Raw genomic sequence first — 10,986 nt, forward strand, 5'->3', positions numbered from 1 at the left:
AAAAATAAATAAATAAAATAAAAATACAGTAAAATACTTGTAAATTAAATTCAGAAATATAAGTATGGCAAATCATTACTAAATATATTTGGATCAGCAATGTAAGAATAGTGTAACATCAGGAAGTATATTAATGTAAATATGTACATTAAATAAAAAATATAAAGATTTTAAAACAGCAAGCTATGACAAATCGTTTCTTACCTTTAAGCTGAATGTCAAATAGTAAACTATTTAAAACATTCCCTTAAAACAAAGAATAAAATAAGTTTACTTATAGTTACTATTTAACATTTGCTATCGCTTCTCGGCCTTTTGGCTAAGATCAAGTGTAGTAACATTTGCTGGCAGTGGTAGCCAATTCATTAAGATATGAAAAGAGTATAAATGTAAAAAGATCACAAGGAAGAAACAAGACCTTTATTATTTGTAGAAATATATTATCGCCTACCTGGTAATCTCAACGAATAAATTGACAAGCCATTTTAATTAATCAGTCTTTTGTAAAAGGTGTCTAAATGCAAGACCAATGTTAAAAATAAAACCTTTTCTGACTACCAATAATCCAGAAACTTCTAATGTCCTCTAATTATATTTTTCCTGTTTTTCCTAAGGCACATAAGTCTTATTTTATAATAGCAACTTGCTACTATATTTTAAGCCTTATTTGTAACTAGTTTTGGCCATGTGACAAATTTCTGACTAATGAACTGTGAACAGAAGATTGGTGGCTGATTTCAGGAAGACCCTTTAAATAGAGGACACGTGCCCTTTCTGCCTTCGTTCATGCTCACTGCCTGGAATGCAAACACAATGCCTGGAACTGCCAAACCATAGTTGTCATTGAGATAACCTTGACAATGAAAGTAATCGATAGTAGAGAAACAATCCAGAACAGCCCAAAGTTCCTGCTCTTGGAAATATTAGCCATGAATTGCCTACTTGTGGAATTCTTTTGTATATTCCATTTTCCTTTTTTTGTACCACTATTTTCTCAAGCTCAGTTTTGTAAATCTGAATTCAGTCAGAATTATTTTAAAACAGCACAATATGATTAGAAAAATAAACAGAAAATGGATTTTGTTCACAGCAGAAATTTATATTATAGTAAGATAATGGCTGAGAAAGGAATATAGGAAATTTTGGTTATTTGCTTATACAAATTAGTAAAAATGTTACAGTTGCTTTTACATTTTTAGTGGCCATTTTGCCTCAGTGATCCATTCTGTACACCTGTTAATCATATTATTGAGGCATTGAAATTAGTTGAATTAATTATTGACATTCAAAATCTGGCATATTATTGACTAGCGATATTATCTATATCCTACCTTGGGGAAGATGTAGAATTCATATGCTTCTCATTGTAGTTTTAATAAAATTGCAAAGGCTTAGTGGGTTATATAACCTGAATACTTTTATGTTACAATATCTGTCCAATGAAAGAAGATTTAGTTTCTTTCTACTAAAAAATGTAACAATCCAGAATAAGCTTGAAAATACAAAATCCTTCCTATCTTCTTTCATTTTTTAATTTATTTTTTAAAAAAATATATTTTTACTAGAGGCCCGGCACATGAAATTCAAGCGCGGGTATGGTCCCTAGGCCTGGCCTGTGACCAGGGCCATCTTCCCTGGCTGCCAGCAGCTGCCCCCCCCCCCCACCACCTAGCCATTTGCCATCGGGTGATTGGAGCCTGCTGGCCAGGGGGAGGGACCAAGATGTGGTCAGTGAGCCTCATAGCAAATTATTGAGCAGTCGTTCTGGTTGTTCTGCTATTCTGTCGATTTGCATATTACTCTTTTATATATATAGATGTGCTCCAATCCTTCCACTTCCAGGGAAAGGGGCAAAGGAGGGTTGCTGAAAGTGATAAGGGAGGCAGCAGGGTGAACTTATTTTTGGGTGGGGGGAGAGTTTTCTCCTGATGAGGGGCTTCTAAGGACAGCAGCCTACTTCTGCTACCCTCTGTCTCCAGAGACACAATATCTGGTCTACATCTGGCAGGACAGAGCAGTTGCAGGTAAAGGACTGGGAGCACCTTTCTGTATGCAGCTCCCTGGAGAGTCTCTTCCAGCCAAAGAAAGCTTTGTTCTAACCATTTCTCCTGGAGCCAGGGCTGCTGGGTGGTCTGGGGCAGGAGGGCAGAATGGAGATGGGGCAGGGCAAGGCAGGGCAGGGCAGGAAGAAGTATGGGGTAGAAGACTGGGGGTGGGGGAGGGAGAGGGTGAAATCTGTATGGGGGCTGGGGGTGGGGAGGGTTGGTGCAGAAGGAGAGCTGGGGTCAGCATAGGAAGGTTTGAGGGACTGGGGGAATAAGAGGGACAAGCAGATGCCAGAACAGGGGAAAGGGTCTATGGAATCAGGTGGGGGTCCACAAGGGTGAGTATAGAGTAAGTCCCTTCCCCAGACTCTACCCTCCCAGGTGGCTAGTGGGAGGGGTCCATAGAGAGTTGCTGAGCCCCCTACACTTTGTGTCTGAGGCTCCAGAACATATAGCCAACATGTCCCGCCCCTGCTACCCCCACCAAAGTGCTGCCATTTGGAACGCATTTTCAGACACATGGATTGTTTTAAAGTTAATGCTTTTTAATTCACTCTGTTTCCTACTTGTCATTTTTTATTGAAAAGGCAGATTCTGCTGGTGTATGTTCCTTTGCAGGGGTGGCAGGGGTGTTCTCCACGGGCAGAGATCCTATGAGAGAAAAAGACAAAAGGCCCAGCGAGACATGGGGAATGAGTAAACAGGATCAGAGAGCAAGGAACAGGGAGAAAGACGCACAGGTCGAGACAGACACACGACACAGGGTGCTGTGGATGGGGATAGAGCTTCCTGGCCCAGTGAGAGGACTAATTCGGCAGAGCAGCAGCTCCGTGGGTGCATTTACCCCGGGAGCAGCTCCCAGGCCCAGAGTCAACTAACTGAAGGCCCAGGATAATTAGAGCTAATTACATGGGTGCAAACAGCCACAGGAGAGGCTGTGGGCCGGCCACCTCTCCCCTTGCCTTCCCCATGCAATCCCACCCCAGCAAAGGGGCTTTGCTGGCACATCTGGGGCTGAGCACATGGGGGAAGGGCACACAGGCGGAGAGTCCCTGGAGCCCTGGGGTTAGGATGAGCCCTCCGCCTCCAGAGCGCTCCCCGCAATTACACAGTTCAGCATATGCTGTGGCCCTGGGATGGCAGGTCACAACCCAGTTTGGAATTGGACCAGAACTTGGTCTAAGCTCCCCTTGGCCTTGTGCTGAGTAGGGCCTGGCGGCCTGGACCCCAGCATTTGGGTCCTTAGGTTTCTATTATCTTGTTTCAGCAAAGATTCGAGTGGGGGCTCTCATTGTATCCTGCCATGGGGAGTGCCTGTCTGGAGCTGAGGCCATGGGTGAGGAAGGGAAACTGGTGCTTGGCTTTTGGTGATCAGTTTTTCTCTGCCTGTCGGTGCCACAGGACCCCAAATGAGTAACTTTTCTGAGCTTTCATTTGCGCATCCATACCATGCATGCCTCCTCTGAGACATGGAGTCCAAGGGGAAGGGGGAGGGGAAAGGTGTGAATTCTTCACATGTGAATGAGGCTTTACACTTTGAACTGCTAGCCTGAATCAGCTAATTTGGTGGTTTCAGGAGCCTTTGGCGGTTGGGTTGGAGTGGTGGTGGGGTAGGGTTTTATATTTCTATAGAGGCCCAGTGCACCGGTGGGGAGGGCAGGTTCTCGGCTGTTCTGGTGTTGTAGTCATTCTGGTCATTCCGCCGTTTCTGTTGCTGGGCTTTTATTACATAGGATTCTCACAGTTGTGGGAAATATCTAGTTTACAATAAAACACCTTTATTTTTAACATATTGTTAAATTCCATTTGTTGTTATTTTATTTTGAATTTGAGCATCTAATGCACTTATGACTAAGATTGTTCTATAGCTTTAAATATATACATTTTTATTTCTGTTAACAAGTTTACTCAAGCTTTAAAAGATAAATTATCTCATCTCAGTTTTTTTCCCATTCTATGATTTTCAATAATTGTGTCTCCCAAATAAAATAATTTTACTTTAGAAATGGCTTTCCCATGTACCTCAATACCCCATTAAAAAAAAAGAATTGTCTCTTAAAATTGTATCTATAAAAACTATCTAGAAAATAAATAAAATAAATTGGCTGCATTTTTTTTTTGTTTATCAGCACATTTAGCCAGTTTTGTTCAACTGTCCATAAAATCTAAGTAACGACATTTTAACCACTTTGATGGTCTCTCCTCCTCCCAAATTATCACTACTTTCTTTTTTCTTTTCTTTTTTCTTTCTGGTTAACCTGTACCTGAGGATATTTTTCCATTGATTTTTAGAGAGAGTGAAAGGGAGGAGGAGGGACAGAGAGAGAAGCGTCAATGTGCAAGACACACATCAATTGTTTTCCTCCCACACGCACCCTGGCCCAAACTAGGGATTGAGACTGCAACAGAAGAATATGCCCTTGACCAGAACTGAACCCACGGCCCTTAAGTGCATGGGCCAACTCTTTATGCACTAAGCCAAACATCTAAGGCAATCACTACTTTCTTACATCACACAATTTTGACTAGTATATGGGACATGACTGACATTCTCTTTAACAAATATTCCCTCTCCCCACATCTACCAGCCCAAAATTCTACTCTGAATACTTTTTATGTATTTTGTCCTGAACTAAAAATTATATATCAATTATGAATGTTGCTTTATCTGCAGCCATTTCATTTTATATGGCATCTTCTCTATTTTCAGGAAACAGGGTTATGTATCTCACTTGTTCTGCAATGCCTTTTCCTTATTTTTCTTCCACATTCTTGTTATATGCTTATTTTTTAAATTAAATGTATTGCGGTGACATTGATTAACAGTATCATGTTATCTGCTTCTTTAAGCCTTATTCTACCCATCTCACCATCCACATCTTATGATTAGTATATAATTCACTGCCCTCTAAGAAATCCTCCCTAGTTCACTGAAAACTCTCTCTCTCACATATGATTTTTCTACCCAATTAAAATGCTGCCAATATTGTGACTTCACTCTTCTTATGGAAAGCACATCCAATCTTTTATTCACTCAGTTCCTTGACTTCCTCATTAATTCCATTCATTACTTCATCTCACCAATAGCTTCTCCAGTCACTTTAGTTTTTGAACACAAGAAATGATTCTCCCTTCTAAATTACTTTGTCAAATATTCATTCAAATACGCCAACTGTAATTTTTCTTGATATTTCTCCTCATTCATCTTTCTTTTTCTTTTTTTAAAAGCTTTATAAATTGTTTAGATTTCATGATACACTATCATTTACCTTAATTAAAGTATGTGAGGATTCCTCAACACTGGTCCCTTAAGTTACACCAAAATGATAAGATCCTAGCACTGATGAATGCAAATATTGACATCCATATATGTGTGCACAGATATATCATTAATATTAGTGAAAATAACACAATATAAAAGGGTTATAGCAATTATAAATTTATTCTTTGCAAGTGAGCTCTCAAAACTCCCAAGAATATACCTCATTTATTGAATCAGATCAGTCTCTCATTCTTATCAAAGAACATTTAAACATTTTCCTCTTCACCCCCAACCCATGCACTCTCCTTTCCCTGTCTGTTCAAGAGTAAAATGTAGTCAAATTATATGAATCTCAATTTTCATCAACTTAAAACTAGCTGCGTTGGATCCACTCTTATTGTTGAAATGATGAGACCTACCTCGGTTCTTGTCTTCTTGAAGGAAAGATTTCAACCAAGATACAAAGTGTAGCAAAGTAAATAAAAATGTATTGGCTGCAGCAAAAATACACTTAGGACAGACAAAAAGGAAGGGCATAGAAGAAGAAGCAGGAGAGCCCAGGCTGGGCTCTGACTTCTCAGTGAGCCAAGGCTTTCCAGGTGTGTTCTTTCAGGATCCTAATCTCCACTAATTGGCCGGTGCCAGGGCAGCGGGTCATTAGTCAATGCAGCTGGCCCTGAGAACGCCGTGGCTCACTTGTGTGGTTTTGCCAAGTTTCTGGGCCTGGAGCTGAACTACAACTGAGGCCTAGATATTATCTTTAGGAAGGAAAAGATCAGGGGGCCCAAACCTCATGAATAACAATATGAAAAGTCAGGGAATCCACTCCGTGTGACCAGCAATATGCTAGGAGAGAAAAGGTCACTCTGGGAGTGAAGTTCTTGTTTTCCCAACCAACCAATGAACCAACCAAGCAACCTACCACCCAACCAACTAACCAAAGCTTTACAAAAGCTTCCTGTCCTCCGAATATACAGACGTAGTTATTTATACTTGCTTTCTCTTCCTCATCCCCTTATTATTAATTATGTGACTATAGGATAGCCTTAGAACTCCAACTTGCATGCAATTGTAAAAGTCATGCATGGGTTGCTAAATGCAAGGAATACAGTTTGGTCTTCATTTTACTTCACTTTTCAGAATACTTCAGTTGGTTAATCACTCCTTTCTGAAACATTGTTCTCTTTTGATTTCTGTGATGCCAAATTAATAGACATAGCATGTAATTAAACTTAAAATAGAAAAATATAGAATACATTCAAATAAAATACATATTTTCAAAGCAAAAATAGTCTTTTTTAAAGTAAAAATCATTATAACATAAAATTAATTGCACAAAATTATTTTAAAATCTAAGACAGTACTGAAACATATAAAAACAAAATAAAAAATCTATAATAACACTCCCCCAAGAATAAACAGAATTATGAATCCATTTTATGTATTTTTTCTGCACATTAATACAAACACATCCATAATAAAAAGTGGCTTATTTTATAATATGCTTATTTTACTCAATAACATATCAGATACAACTCTCCATATTTGTAGATGTAGATAAGTACCATTTCAATGACGTCATGATATTTTATACGTAAACTATATTAAAATGTATTTAATCAGTTTCCAAATTGATGAGTATTAGGATTAAATCAAATTTTTTTCAAATATTGTAAGCTTTGATTTAATTAGCCTACCTGCACATACACAGACATAGACAGCAGTATGATGGTTACCAGAGGAAAGGAGGGTGGTGATATAGTAAATGCTAAAAGGAGTCAAATATCTGTTGACAGAAGATTTGGCTTTGGGTGATGGGCAGACAATGTAATATACAGATGATGCATCATAGAAGTGTACACTTGAAACCTATATGATATTATTAACTAAGGTCACTCAATAAATTCAATTAAAAAACTTCAGTTTCTCAAACTTATGAAAAATATTATCAATGTAAAATAGTTTTCACATTACAAAATAAAGATTTCAAAATTTGTTTTGATCACTTTCACTAATGAGAAATTACTTAAAATAACTGGCTAAATTAAAATAAAATACATATTAAATATATTAATATGACATCCTATGAGGGGAATTGAATGTGAATAGTAAATGAATATAAAAGAATATACACATGTACACATATATAATTAAAAAGAAAGAGCTAAAAGGGCTAATTTAGTGACACTGAAATGATTTTCCATTGTTATATATATATGCCTAAGTGATCGGTCGATTGATCAGGACTGGGCAAGATGGGCCAGACATGCCCTGGAGCCCTCCCCGGCCCCTATTGTGCACCAGTGGGGTCCCAGATTGTGAGAGGGAGCAGGCCAGACTGAGGGACCCCACCAGTGCACGAAACCATGCACCAGGCCTCTAATATTAAATAAAATAGCTGTGAGTATAATGATGATTAACAATTCATAAAAATAAGTTAATGTATGTTTCAGGAATGACATTTTTTAAAAAGATCTAAAATGAACCTTACTGATTTCTTTAGTCAGTGTCAAGTAACTTAGAGAGTTACTTTAATTCTGAGAACAAGTTAATTCATGTACTTTTAAAATGTTAATGCCTTTATAACTGAATTTTCATAAAAGGCAGAGATAGATACCTATATTATAGTTATTTAAATTATCCGTTAAGGGGTATAGGAATATTCAAAACCTAAAAAGTACTCACATAAATGTATGGAAATTATACCTATTAAACTTATAAAATGTAGAAATTAAGGAGCAAAAATTGCTTAATCATTAATTATAAATTTTTATTAGATATGAAATTGAATTTATTTGAGATGAATTTTTTAAATGAGTTGTGAACTGAAAAGTAAATACTTTAAAAGAATATAGGCAAATTATTTACTGTTTTTTTCTATGTATTTTCATTTTCATTACAAATGTGATCTTCACAGGGCCTATCTGGAAGGTTTTGTTTTGTGATGGTAGTCCTTTGATAAAATTCATTACCCTAACTTCCATATGAAAAACACAAAATCAGATTATTGAATAGATTCTTAAAACAAACAAACAAACACCAAAAGTGAGTCTAGGGTGACACTGTAATCTGGGAGTAGAGATACTTTTGTTGTTGTTGAATCATGATAATAACTGTAATTCCCACTGTTAAATGAAATATGATAACTCACAAGTGATTTCTCCATATAAGTATTACATGTTTTAATTCATTTATATCTTAAAAATAACCCAATGATATACTTCCTCTTCCTCTTCTTCCACTGCTGTTTCTGATTTCCAATTTACATTGAAACCATTAAGTTACGGCAATGCAACTTTTCTTTTTCTCTTATTCTCTTCCTTTTCCTTTTCTTTTTTACACTTATCTTTATTGTTGAGAGTATTACAGATGTCTCCCACTTTCCCCCCGTTGTCACCCCTACACGCAAAGATCGGGTAATTTACAAAATGTACAATTAGTATGTAGTGTGGCAGTTCATGCAGGGCTCTAGCTCCAGAGCACATATGCTTAGCCACTGTGCCAACTGACTATTCAGGGAATACAGAGACCTGAAAATATTTCCAGTACAAATGTAAAGTTAATATACAAAACATTTATTTAATAGCATGTTAGAGAGATTTTACTTTTAATAAAAATGTTGCCCAACACAATAACTGTTTATTATTTTAGAAGGAAATAATTTATTTAAAATATAAATTCATCTGTATCTATATCTGTATCAGAGAAAATATGTCAGGGTGTAGAATAAGATGGTGATAAGAACAGATGAAGTATTAAAACAGAATTTGCAAATTTGTTTTCTTCAGTTATTTTTATTCATTATACAGGTAAGATTTATATTATAATTTTTTAGTTAACTTTGAAATAATAGTTATGCAAAAATCCCCTCTCTCATATAATATGTGTGTCCAAACTGAAAGAAGTATTGATGCAAGATCAATTATCTATCTTAGGACTTTTAAGATTTGTAGTTCATTTTAGTGATGTTCATTTAATGTGTGAACATATAGATAATAGCATATCTTGACTGCACTAAGCCTAGCCAAATTGCTAGACCTTATTGTGTCTCAAGAAATGACAGGTGAATAAAGACACAATTTGATTATTTAATACAGAAATAATCAAGTCACTTGAGGTGTCTTAGCTCAAAGCTAAAATGACTACATTTGATAAGGTCAGCTTCTATATAGATTGATGTGGGTTACTAAGAAATCAATGGTACAAAACTTATTGAGCAAGTTAATGAGTAATCAATGATGTTAGCCATGATATAGAACCTAAGACAGCTCTGTGTGAGATGGGAAATATTCCAGACTCAACAACATTAATATTTTATAGTTGTAGTTTAATTTGACCAATATTTTCAATAACTGTTCAGTATATGTGCCTTCATTTATTTAATTTTCTTAAAGCTTTTTATACGAAAATATATGGGTAATTACAAAGTTTTAATGTAAGCCAGGCATGATTCTAAGTGCTTTACTTGTGGAAAAATTTATGATGGTAGGCACCATCACTATTTTCAGTTTCAAAAAGAAGAAAGAGTCATGTTTGGAATCTATCTGTCTACATTTATTTCTTCTATTTTATGAAGAATTTTAAGGAAAAATAATTCTCTGATTTTCAAATATCTATTTATGAAATATGTACCCCTTATTTTAAAGGATATTTGCATATACCAAATTATCAATCTGTGTGAATATGGCAAAAATAACAGTTTATGTGGGTATAACAGTAATGACAATTATATTTCACATACGAGCAATATTAATGATTATCTCAATCTTATATATTTTAGACCCAAGCTATGTTTTAAAAACTGGAATAGTGTGGTAGGTTGGCCAAGTCTTCCTCAAGCTACCTTTAACCATAAGTAGCAATTTAACACACAAAAAAAGTTAAATTTTTTGTGTGTGATTTAAAGTGTTTGCCTGAGAATTTTACTACAGTATAAATCAGGCAGGTTGGCATTTTAATTAGGAAGGGCAGGGTGATGTCAATGTTTGCCCCATGACCCAGGGGAAATGGGGATATTCCTTACCCAGGACACAATTATTGCCCTAGCGTTTGGAAATCAAACACTATACTTCCACTTTTTTGGTCAGCTTATTAAAATGTAAGTTATTAAAATGTAAATTATTACTGTAATTTAGTTTTGTTTGCTTTTCACTTTTTTAAGTGAGGAGTGAATTTTGCAACAGTTGCCAAGTCATGTGTCACATTGAAAGAGTCAAGAAACTTTGCTTTCAAATGATAGATACTGTGGTTTTCAGATGAACAAGTGAGAACAGAAAAGAACAAATGTACTTTTGTGGAAATTTGTTTTAGAGTCATCACCAAATTAAATCAACAGCAATTTACTCAGCAATGGAGAAAACCAAAAGCAACAACTTTTTATTCCAAATGTTAAGTTGTATTTTTTGGTATGATTTTACTTGAGAGGGAGAGGATATTTACTTGAAAAGTTAATTCTATTTAGCTAAAACCAAGGGAATCTACTTTAATTGTTTATTTAAGAGAGGCCTTTTAAAGCTGAATACAATTTTTACTGGGAGACTCAAGATCTGTAATTGTATGGTGCGGTGCATACAGAAATGCATTGACACGTGCATAACAGCCTCTGTAGATGCAAGTCCTAGATGCTATCAGGGGCATTCTACACTTAGAAATGTGGTTTTCTTTGTTTGTTTGCTTTAA

General features: G+C 36.1%; 1 pseudogene; it reads left to right on the plus strand.

The window, feature by feature from the left end:
• Positions 1 to 299: 299 nt before the first annotated feature.
• LOC111826393 lies at positions 300 to 423 on the plus strand (annotated as a pseudogene).
• Positions 424 to 10,986: the final 10,563 nt, after the last annotated feature.

The sequence above is a fragment of the Myotis lucifugus genome, unplaced genomic scaffold, assembly GCF_000147115.1.
Source record: "Myotis lucifugus unplaced genomic scaffold, Myoluc2.0 scaffold_74, whole genome shotgun sequence".
Lineage (NCBI taxonomy): Eukaryota > Metazoa > Chordata > Mammalia > Chiroptera > Vespertilionidae > Myotis > Myotis lucifugus.